The sequence below is a fragment of the Urtica dioica genome, chromosome 3, assembly GCF_054948205.1.
Source record: "Urtica dioica subsp. dioica isolate 48M chromosome 3, U.dioica_male_clone48M_v1_H2, whole genome shotgun sequence".
NCBI lineage: Eukaryota > Viridiplantae > Streptophyta > Magnoliopsida > Rosales > Urticaceae > Urtica > Urtica dioica.
The window spans coordinates 37,756,953-37,769,735 of NC_142758.1; positions in this window are offsets into that span (position 1 = coordinate 37,756,953).

Sequence of the window (12,783 nt, forward strand, 5' to 3'; positions counted from 1 at the left end):
CGAGCACCAAAACGAGCTCAAACTCACGTAAATTCCACAACCCAAGCTCAGAAATCAAAAGCCCCAAATCCAAACTAAGAACCCTAATTTTTTCAAAAATCCATTTCGGGTAAGAACTTTTCTTACCTTGATTTCGTGAAATTTCTTGTTCCCGGTGCTCTCTCGTCCTTTTCCCGGGGGTGACTCATGGTCGGCGTGCTCGGGTGACTCGCGGCCGTCGTGGCTCGTCTCGGTCAATGCGCACGCACAAGGAGGCTCGGTCTTTGGCTGGTGGCGTGCTAAGGAGAACAAGGACAAGAAGATGAAGATGAGAGGATGGTGATGATGGTATAGCCGGGTTGTTCTTGTGGCCGAGATATATATTGAGCTGGAGAGAGAGAATGTGAGAGAGAGAGAGTAGGATAGAGAGAGAGAGAGAGAATGAGAGCGTGAGAGAAGAGATAGAAAAAACTCAGACTTAATTTTTTTTTTTGGTGCGAATAGTCGCACCCAAGTTTTTGATGGGTCAAAATTTTATAAAAAAGGGGGAAAAAGACCGCTTAAAACATTTGGACTTTTGGGTGCGACTTTGTAACCTTGATTTTTAGGTGCAACGACTTTGTCGCACCCAAAGGTATTAATGAACTTTTGGGTGCGACTTTTCGCACCCGAATTTAAAAAAAATAGCGAAATTTTTTAGTTGCTTCAATGTCTTTTGGATGCGATTTTTCGCACCCGTAAGTCTTTTTTGGTGCGACTTTTAGGTGCGAAAAGTCGCACCCAAAAGTCATCCACACCGAAAGACTGTATTTATAGTAGTGTAGTCTGCAGATGAAAGTGAACGTAGGTCCTCAACTAAAGCGTCTATATTAAGCCTCAGAATTTCCATATCATTTATCACGCCAACAACAAAAAACTACATAATAATCTAGTCTGTGTTAAATAGCATATCACTTCAAAATAGGTACCCTTATTATTAAGCTTGTACGCAATTACCCCAAAAAAAAAAAAAATGAGGCAGCAAATGAAGGTCTTAATTATTCCTTGTGGCCACCTTGATTGTCCTCATTTACAATAGCCACAAAATCGAGGGTGGTAGGGTTTTGGGACATGAAACCTATCGTCGCCAAAACGTTGTGTACAAAGAACGCCAAACTTTCTTGCTCACGTCGTCACTACAAAAGGGCGCCCAACCTCCCTCGGTGCCGAACCCTAAGGAGCCTGGAGACGCAGGCATGAGAGTTTTCGATACCAAGCTCTCGTCCATTCACCAAGCATCGAGATATATATGAATTATATTCTTGCCCGGCCTCCTCTCACAATTCTTGACCTACTCATTTTTTTCGTAGTCTTTAAATGTTGTTCGTCCCTGTACGGGGTTTTTTTTTTTTTTTTTACGATTTCAAATATTCTTTGATTTTGATTTTTTTCTCTGGTGGCAGTTGTGTGTTAATGATACGTTCTATAAGTTTGTGGTCAAATCATGATATATGAAAGTTTTATTTATATTATGATGCATCATAATATATATGAAAGTTTTATTTATATTTTCTTATGAGAGTATTGTTGATGATCAATTTAGATTTATCTTAAAAGAGCGGTGTTACGATTCGACACAAAAATCCAAACTAAAATTAGAAAACAAAATTCGTCAAGAGCGAAAATTAGCAGACACAGATTTATAGTGTTTCATTTTGAATGCGAAATCTACGTCCAATTTGCCGCTACAAATTCTCACTAAAACCTAAATTAGGAGAAAATGTGTTTACAACTCTCTTACGCTCTACAAAGAACCAAGGTTCGCCCTACCATTACCGTTACCGTACAAGGGCTTCAATTTTGGCGGTAAACTGCTTTCCGGAGGGGAAACCTAGGGGTATTCAGACAAAAAAAAATGAATACCGGCAGGAAACCGCTTACCGTAGAGGAAACCGACAAAAAATGTAAGAAATCGAGGTGTATTCAGACAAATATTTTGCAAAAATAAACATATTTTTCATAGTTCAAACTTCATAGTTCATACAACGAATACATGATATCAAATCATCATCATCAAATCATCATATTCAACTCAAGAACATCATTAATCATCATTAAACATCATAAGCTTCATCTCAAGAACATCCACTCAAGAATCAAGAACATCATAATCATCATATTCATCATCAAATCATCATCTACAATATCAAAAAACTCATATTCAGATTGAAAATTTTAATTCGGATTAAACCTAAAAATACATAGAAAACCATACAAAACAGTCAATAAACTCATAATCATTGCTCAACCCTTGTAATAATGGATTAAAGTAAAAAATGATAAAAAGAAATGAAAAAAATCCCAAAATTAGATAAATCCCTGAAACTTACTTACTGAAAATCAAGGAAAGTTGAAAAAAAAAGCATGCGACGAACAAAAACCCCGGTACCGGTCCTCTCCGGTAAGCCGGTTTTCGGTCGATTTTCGGTCGGTTTCCCCGAAAAGTCAATCCTTGCTTTGAACATCGGTGCATATGGTATTTATAGGGAAAACATCAGAGCTAATAGACAGACATGAAATTCCCAAAATACCCTCAACTAATAACCCTTACAATATAATTTTCACCCAGAGAGCTCTGCTCCCTACAACTCTCGGGAATGGAGTTTACCACCCACTTTCCAAACTACACGTCGATCCACAAATCATAGTCGTAAGGTCTCAGTCGTCATCTCGGAGCTGATTCGGCCATGTACTCTGCTTCGCAGCTCGACAAGGCAACAATCTTTTGCAACCTCAACACCCAGGAGATTGTCGTCTTTCCAAATGTGTAGACGTATCCGAACGTGTTCTTCCTACTATCGACATCCCCACCATTGCCTGCATCGACGTAGCCTTGAAGTCCCAGCTCAGACTTCCTGAATATCAAGGCCGAACTCGTGCTGTCTCTTAGATATCAGAGGATTCCCTTCACAGTCTCTCAATGCTCTCTCTCCAGGTTAGTCATAAATATGCTCACAACTCCCACTACATGAGCAATGTTCGGCCACGTTAACACCATAACATACATCAAGGTTTCGATGGCAAAAACATAGGGGATCTTATCCATGTACTCAAGCGCATCCTCCATCACTGGTGATTGCTCCTTGGACAGTTTGAAGTGGCGAGCAAGCGGCGTGCTGACTGACCGCGCATCCTCCATGTTGAAGCGCTAGACTACCTTCTTTACCTACTCCTCGTGTGAGAGCTGTATGCCCTCTCTGGTCCTCTTGATCCTCATCCCAAGGATCTGCTTTGCGGCTCCCAAGTCCTTCATCGCGAACTCTTTGGACAGTCTTTTCTTTAGCTCGTCGATCTTGTATATGTCGGCACCTATGATTAGCATTTCGTCGACGTAGAGAAGAAGAATCACGTAGGAGTCTTCAAGTCTCTTGAAGTAGCAGCGATGATCGGTCTCGCATCTACCGAACTCAACTCGCTTCATGAAGTTGTGAAACTTCTTATACCTCTGCCTTAGGGCCAATTTCAGCCAGTAGAGACTCTTTTGGAGCTTGCACATGAGCTCCTCTTTGTCCTTCACTTCAAAGCCTTCGGACTGCTCATGTATATCTCTTCATCGAGATCGCCGTGAAGAAAAGTTGTCTTCACATCTATCTGCTGGATATGCAGACTCTCCTTGGCCACGAACCCGAGTACGGTTCTGATCGTCATGAGCTTGACTATGGGAAAGAAGATCTCTGTGAAATCGATTCCCTTATTCTACTGGAAGCCTTTCACCACCAACCTTGCTTTGAACCGTTGGCTTCCATCACTTTCTTCCTTAATCCGGTACACCCTCTTGTTCTGAAATGCTTTCTTTCCTCTTGCCAAATTGGCTAGCTCTCGAGTATGGTTCGTCAGCAACGAATCCATCTCGTCCCTCATGGCAAGCTCCCATTTGGTAGAGATATCGACATGTATTGCCTCTTCGTAGCACTCAAGCTCTCATCTGTCGGTCAGGAGGATTTAGTTAAGAGTTGGAGAGAACATGTGCACCGGTTTTCTGACTCTGATTAATTTCCGCATCTTGGTTATCGGAGTCTGCTGATTAACTTGGAGCTTGGTATCCTCATCAGTATCGCTACGCTCACGACCTCGTTCAGCTCGGGCTGATCTCTTCTCGATCGTGAAAGTGTCTTCGTTATGCTCGGTCGGATAGAGGCATCTCGTCGATCGTCACCTTCTCGCTCTGAAATTCCCTTCAGCTTGTCATTGTACATCGTGTGCTCGTTGAGGACAACATTCCTGCTGCGAAAATCTTCCTCGCATCGACATCTCAGAAACGATAGCCGAGCTCAGTGTTACCATAACTAGTGAAATAACACTTTTTAGATAATGGATCAAGTTTATTTTGAGCAGAGCCATCCATATGAACGTACGATAAACAACAAAACACTTTCATATAATAAAGGTTTACCTTCTTCACATTCCATGCCTCTTCTGGAATTTTGAAACTTAAGGGAACGCTCGGTTATGCAATCTAGATTGAATCCGCATACTCAGAGCTCCCTCATTCAGGGTTCTATTTATCCTCTTTGCTATTCCGTTCTGTTGGGGAGTCCCTGGGATCATCCTCATCATCTTGATCCCATTCTCAGCACAATACTGCTTGAAGTCAGAGTCGATGTACTCCTCTCTGTTGTTTGACTTCAAGCACTTTACTTTGAGCTCATCTCAAGCTCGACCATCGCCTTCCACTTCTTGAAGGTGGCGAACACATTAGATTAATTCTTCAAGAAATAAACTCATACCTTCCACGTGGAGTTGTCGATGAAGATCACGTAGTAGCGGGAACCTCCTGCACAGGAGATGGCCCCCACACGTCTATGTGCACAATCTCAAGCTTCTCAGACTTCAGCAATCTGCTCCCACTTGAAAACGTCACGCCCTTCTATTTTCCAAGGATGCAACTTTCACATGTGTGGTGCTCCGGAATCATTCCGTCTTTCACTAGCATCTTCATCCCATTCTCGCTCATAAGCCCGAGCCTGCAGTGCCACAACTCGGTCTTCTTGGTGTTGTCAACGTTAGCTACCCTGTCATGGAAACTCAACGCCATGTAGAGTGTGCCTGTCTTCTAACCACGAGCTACACCGTAGCTCCATTTGACACCTTCCAGGAGCTGCTCCCGAAGGTCGTGGTGTGACCTTCACTGTCGGGATGACCAATCGTGAAAGTCTGATTAGTTGCGAAGACAAGATGTCGCACACAATGTATTGACAATGTGTCCGACAACTTGCTTGAACACAGATTATGGATAAACAACAAACAGTGCAAAAACAAAGTACAAACGATATGGTTACCCAGTTCAGTGAAACACACCTACGTCTGGGGGCACTCTGCCAGTGGAAAGGATTTCACTATCTTGTAGTCAATAGTACACGCAAGGTTTATATATGATTACAATCATCAAATCAATAAAAAAAACTAAAGACTATTACCACCAGTGAACACCTAGTCAGGGACTCCCCCTGAATTTGAGCTTCGTCTCAATTCCACCCTTCGAGCAACCGCCTGGCTCGGATGACCTTCAGTCTTCAGCTATTCGTGTACCTTCAATCACGTGAACACAAAACCCAACTCTCACAGACACTCAATCTTTGTGGAATAGGGTTTGAGAGAATACACCGCGATCAACAAAACACAAAGCCTCCCAGTCCGCCGGTCTTGCACGTCTAAGAGCTCTAAGTGTTATATCAAAAGCGTCAAGGCTGCTAAGGGAGAGCGCATGGCTTTTATAGCAGCTTCACAAACCTGGAAGTAAATCTAGGGTTTCCTTACCCAGCCTCAAACGAATATCACATAATCAAGTCACCAGCGAGGCAAATATCTTGCAATGAAGACAACAACGAGGTAAATATCTTATAATGAAGTCAGCAGCGAGGCAATATCTCATAATCAAGTCACCAGCGAAGCAATCTGTCAATACAGGAAACTTACCTGAAATAAAGTCTGTACACAGGAGGAAAGATGTCACACCAGAAGAAGAAGCATAACGACCGACATCTTTCCACATAACTTGCACTAAAAAATAAAGCCAACATATAACGTATCAACAATCTCCCCCTTTGGCTATTTTTTAGGCAAGCACTTCCAGGAACAGTTCTCATACAAGCGTCATGACCAGAGAAGAGGTCAAAATATATGACCTCATGACGCCTCTCCCCCTGATTGCCTCAAAATAATACCAAAGGCAATGATCGACCAACACAGAGGGAGGAACAAACAGCGGCCTGAAAATGATGAGAACTTGAACAAACATCATTATATAAACCATCAAAAGAAAGATGTTCAGGTTTTACACACCAACTTAACATAGTCTGAAACAAATGATGAACTGTAGCACAAACCAAACATAAAGAAGTCTGAAAAGAAGTTGTATAATACAGACCAGATCTTGAACAAAGAGAGAGAGATTTACACCAAATTACCATCGTTACCAACATCAACCCGGTCACTGCCAATGCCTTCTTCATGGTCTTCAGACTTGTCAGCATCCTCAGAGTATTCAGCAGCATCAGAAACATCAGACACAGTGGCTTGGCTAGGCTGAGAAGCGGTAGCAGAACTAGGAGCAGTGAGATCACGAACAAGAGCTTCGCACTTGGACTTCCTGTTGGAGAGAGTCTCGATAGTCCTTTTAAGAGTCTCATTCTCCTCAAGAAGTTCTTTCAACACAATCCTCTGAACTTCTTCTGTCATTGTCCCCAAACAAAGTTTGCTCCCTGAGATGTCAGATGTCTCGACATAAGGTCTGACAAGATCTTGAGCATGTTTCCCCTCAAAAAATTTGTGACTGAAGTTGAGAACACCAGGTCTTTTGCCCACCACATCTGTGCTTCGCAAAATGTTCTTGTTTTTCTTGAGCAGAATACCAGTGATGATGGAAGGGAAACCTATGGGGAGCTTTAGTGCAAACGACTTGGCATGCTTTGCCAAGTGATCAAAGACAAAATCACCAAAATCAAAGGAGGAACGAGTACCTATCTGGTAGATTAGGTGAGCCAGATCCACCTTGATACTCGACCCATGTGAGGAGGGAGCCCAATTGCCGATGCCGATGCGATAGATGATAGAATATTTGGCAGAGAGATCAGCAGATGGCAAAGTCCCCTTGGAAGGCCAGACCTTGGTTTCGTCACCCGTGATTTCTTGAGCGATGATGTCCAGAGAGTGAACTCTATGGGCAGTAATGATCTTCCCACGACCAAGGTACTCGTTGATGACATCAGGAGAGATCTCAAAACAATGTCCTCTAACGAAGACCTTTCGGAATTCAGCATCATCAGGAGCATCGAAGGATGAGGATAGATTGACGATGAATTCCTTTACCAAAGTAGGATAGTATACTCCAATGCTTGAGACAGTCCTAAGCATCTCAGCATCGTGCAAAAGCTCAATAACGGCATCTATCTTGAGAGCCTCAGCAGAAAATTCCTTTTAAGGAAAAATGGCTCGATGATACACATACCTCTATTTGAGGACACCATCTTCCTTATGGAACGAGACATTGTCCATAGGGGCAGCAGGGACATTCTTTGTGAGCTTTTGCCCTCCCACGGCTCTCTTGGTTCCCAACCCAAGAGAGATCACAGGTTCCTTTTAATTAAACTCATGGCCCTCGTCAGTAGGAGACATAGGAGTCTCAGCAAGCTTCTTTACACGCTTCTTTATCATGCCCACCTTTTCTTTCTTCTTCTTCTTCTTTGCAGGGATGGGAGCAGAAGAGTGGCAATACATACGTCGTCATCTTTCTGGACCTTCTCTTTCAGAGATGCAAGAATATCCTCCCCACCATCCTGAACTTGATCAGTTTTCCCCTCTTGACTCAGAGAAGAAGATGTTGGAACATCTTTCGCGACATCTCCACTTAAACCCAGAATGCCGCCAATGGCATCAACTGGAGGAGGCTCTTGTTCACCGAGGAGCGAATCCAACATATCACTGTCCCTAGGATTTTCATTAGGGGGAAGAGAGGTATCAGGGTTACCTTGCACAACCTTCTGCGGGCTCTCAATAGGGGATCCACCAGTGTGGATTTCTTCTTCAGGAGTAGCGTCTTCTTTTCTTCCTTCTTCAGAAGAACTGCTGATGCTTACTTCTCCGGTAATGTCTGTGATCGAGAGAGCGGCTTTCTTCAGCAGGGCATTTCGTACGGCTGAGAGAGAAGGATTCTCAGGATGAATTGACGCAGTAATCGCACCACCGGCCTGACCATCGGCGCGTTTATTGGATCGCAAACCTCAAACCCGGACCCCGTGTCTATTACTCTCCAGCCCGAGCCCCTTAGATTTGACATCTTTCGCCTTCATCGCGGTTTTCTCTTTCTTGTGAGGAATGGTAGTAATGATACCGCTTCTGATCCCAACCATTTTGTCAGGAATTTGAATAAAACTGTCATAGAGATAACCATCGAGAGGAGTGAGAGAGCGCAAATAAGGGAAATAGTGTGAAAGAGGGGCGAAGAAAAATGCGAGAAAATAAGAAATAAGCAGAAGGTAACTTCCCAGTTTATCTCGAAAGCGCAACCGCCTGCATGGCAAGGAGTAATACGACATCGTAGCACGGAATAGGCCATGGTCATCCAACCGCCCAAGAGAAGAACAAATGGCATTTTGGCCCGGCACTTTAGTCGAATGGCCCAACCAGAAAAATGGACTCATGAGATAAATTTCACGAAACATGTGCGAACAAAAATCAGTGAGGTACCAGCTTTGACAACACAGAGGATAAAACCAAAAATCCCTGTGAAAAACAGTAATTGCTATTGTTCAATCACACACAATCCTAGGGAGGATCTGAGATTTTTAAACCGGTTAGCATCCAAAGCCTTAGTGAAAATATCTGCGAGCTATTTTTCGGTATGAATATATTCGAGTTTGATATTTTTATCTTCCACAAGATTTCAAATGAAATGATGTCTGATCTCAATATGTTTGGTCTTACTATGTTGAACTGGATTCTTTAAGATGTTGATGGCACTGATATTGTCGCAGAATAATGTCATGACATCTTGTCCAACATCATATTTAGCAAGCATCTGTTTCATCCAGAGGAGCTGAGTGCAACTGCTCCCTGCAGCAATGTATTCAGCCTCAGCTATGGATAAGGAGATGCAGTTCTGCTTCTTGCTGAGCCAGGAGATGAGATTGTTTCCAAGGTAGAAACATCCACCAGAGGTACTTCTTCTATCGACCGTGCTACCTGCCCAGTCAGCATCACAGTATCCCACAAGCGTAGATGAGGTATCATAAGTATATAAGAGGCCAAAATTAGCAGTTCCTGAGATGTACCTTATGATTCGCTTAGCTTGAGTCAAATGGCTAGCTTTGGGATTAGCTTGATATCGAGCACACACACCTACAGAGTAGGCTATGTCTGGTCGGCTAGCAGTGAGGTATAGGAGACTACCAATGATACTCCTGTAGAGGCTTTGATCAACAGATTCTCCATGCTCATCCTTAGTAAGTTTAATATGAGTAGCGGCGGGAGTCCGCTTGTGAGAGGATTTTTCCAAGCCAAACTTCTTCACTAAGTTTTTAGCATACTTACTTTAGGAGATAAAAATACCATCATTCATTTGCCTGATCTGAAAGCCCAGAAAATAATTAAGCTCACCAACCATACTCATTTCAAATTCAGACTGCATTTGTCAAACAAAAAGATCCACCATCTTGTTCGACATTCCTCCAAAGACGATATCATCAACATAGATTTGAGCTATCATGAGGTTGCCATCCTCTTTCTTTATGAACAAGGTTTTATCAATGCCACCTCTGGTATAACCATTCTGCACAAGGAACTGAGTTAGTCTTTCATACCATGCCCGAGGAGCCTGCTTAAGGCCGTAGAGAGCTTTTCTGAGTTTGTACACATGTTGTAGTGAGCTGGGATCTACAAAGCCTTTAGGTTGGGCCACATAGACTTCCTCATTCAAGTACCCATTGAGAAAGGCACTTTTAACATCCATCTGGAAAAGTTTGAAGTGTAGATGACAGGAGATGCCAAGTAATAGTCTGATGGCTTCAAGTCTTGCAACAGGGGCAAAGGTTTCATCAAAGTTTACGCCTTCCACCTGTGTATAACCCTACGCCACAAGTCTCGCTTTGTTTCGAGTTATATTTCCATACTCATCAGATTTATTTTTAAAAATCCACTTAGTTCCAATGATATTCACATTGTCATGTTTAGGAACTAGCTCCCAGACTTCATTCTTTCAAACTAAACAAGTTCCTCTTGCATAGCATTAACCCAGTATTCATCATCAATAGCCTCATTTACATTCTTAGGTTCAATCTTAGAGACAAAGCAGAGATTACCAATCATCTCCCAATAGTTTACAGGGGGTTTTGGGCGAGTCCTCACTCCTTCACTGATTTCGCCAATCACCTCATGAGCAAGATGATTTTTCTGAATTCTTTTGGAAGGAATTCTTTGTTCAGTCACAGGAGAAGTCCCTTCATCCGGAACAATGTCGCTCACTTTGTCATTAGCATCCGTCCTGACATTAGGGCTTCCAGAGGAGATATCGTCCAACGAGTTCTCAGCACTGTCCTGACATCTGTGTTACTAGGAAAAACTTCATCTTCATCATTAGTACTGTTAGTAACATCATGATCATCGTTTACCACCACATTTATGGATTCCATCATAGCCTTAGTGCGTTTGTTAAAGACACGATAGGCCCGACTATTTCTAGAGTACCCGAGAAATATACCTTCATCACTTTTAGGGTCAAATTTACGTCGAGGATCCCTGTCAGCAAGGATATAACAAACAGAACCAAAGACATGGAAGTATTTCACATTTGGCTTTCTCCCCCTCTATATTTCATAGTGAGTGATGGAAGTACCTGGACGAATAGTAACTCTATTATGAATATGGCAAGCAGTATTGAGAGCTTCAGCCCAGAAATGTGCTGGAATGTCTTTGGCCAACATCATCACTCTGGCCATTTCTTGAAGGGTTCGATTTTTCCTTTCAACAATTCCATTTTGTTGTGGTGTGATGGGAGCAGAGAATTCAGGGGCTATTCCTTCTGCAGTACAAAACTTAGCAAAGCTCATATTCTCAAATTCCCTCCCATGATCACTCTGAATTCTGATCACTTTACTGATGATTTCTCCTTTTTCTCTCTGAACCTTCTTGCATAAGGCTTCAAAAACAACAAAAGTATCAGATTTCTCACGAATAAAATCAACCCAAGTAAACCTGGAGTAGTCATCCACACACACAAACACGTATCTCTTCCCTCCAAGACTCTCGACCTGCATCGGTCCCATCAGATCCATGTGGAGAAGTTCCAGAACACAAGATGTGGTAAGATGTTGCACCATCTTGTAAGAATTCTTGACCTGTTTCCCAATCTGGCATTCACCACATATTCTTCCTTCAACAATCTTTAGATTGGGGACACAGATAATGGCTTTCTTAGAAACAATTTTTTGCATGCTTCTGAGATTCAAGTGACCAAGCTTTTGATGCCACAGCTTGGTTTCGTCAACCTTGGTCATGAGACAGTTGTTGGTCTGAGTGTTTTGAACGGGAGACCACATGTAGCAGTTGTCACGAGATCTGGTTCCTCGCATCAGTTCATCTTGTTCCTCATTTACCACCACACACTTATCACGAGTAAAATTGACACGTAAATTCAGATCACAAAGCTGACTAATACTGATAAGATTAGCAGTAAGACCTTCTACCAGCAAAGCCTCAGTCAAGCAAGACATTCCAGGATAGTTTAGCTGACCTATACCCACAATTTTGGCTTTGACTCCATCTCCAAAGGTAACATGACAGTTAGAGTAAGGTTTCACGTTGGTCAGGAAGGTATGATCACTTGTCATGTGGCGAGAGCAACCACTATCGAAGTACCAGTCACTCCCGGTGGACGCACTCAGAGATGTGTAAGCAATATTGGCATGGTAGGACGTGTCGTTTACTCTCCATTCCAACCGAGTAGAAGGTTGTCGGCGAGGAAGGGTGTTTCTGTGAACGAACTTTTGCTGACGGACATTTCTCCCGTATAACCGATAGCAAAAAGGTCGAATATGGCCCTTTCTACCACAATAATGGCAGACCCAACGAGGTCTGTTAACAAGAGACCTGGTTGGTCCAGAGGGATGTTGCTGATGTAGATCTTGAAACTTGTCATTACCATATGGTTGAGGCATGTTTCGCGACATCTGGCTAGCATGCTTTTGGGGAACAAAAGTGGTGTGGCATGATGAAGCACCATGAGTATATCCAAGCCCCTTCATGTTCTTTGCAGATTTACCAATGGTGAGGATTTTATCAAGACTGTCAGTCCCGGAGTTCAGCATCCTGACTGATTTAGTCATCTGATCTAGTTCTCCATTCAGCCGACTGACTTCCTTTTGCAGATCTACAATGGTTTCTAGGAGCCTTGCCTTGTCTTCAGTCAGAGTGAGGATAAGAGCACTCTGTTTGTCGAGAATCTGGGATTCCTCAACCCATTTGGTGTGCAGAGTATTGTATGCATCATTCATGGCATTGTCACATAGTTCTTCATCTAGAACAAATTTTTGAGAGCATTCACCAAATTCATTAGTAGATTCATGAGTATGGATAGAGGCAGTAAAGGCCACAAAGTTACTTATCTGGTCGGAGTCGCTATCTTCATCTTCTTCATCCGATAGAGTAGCGTTGTACCCCTTTTTCTGTTTCTTTAGGAAGTTGGGACACTCCTTCTGAATATGTCCGAAACCTTCACATTCATGACAATGAATACCTTTCCCTTTTCCGGAGCGTTCACCACTTTTACCATTC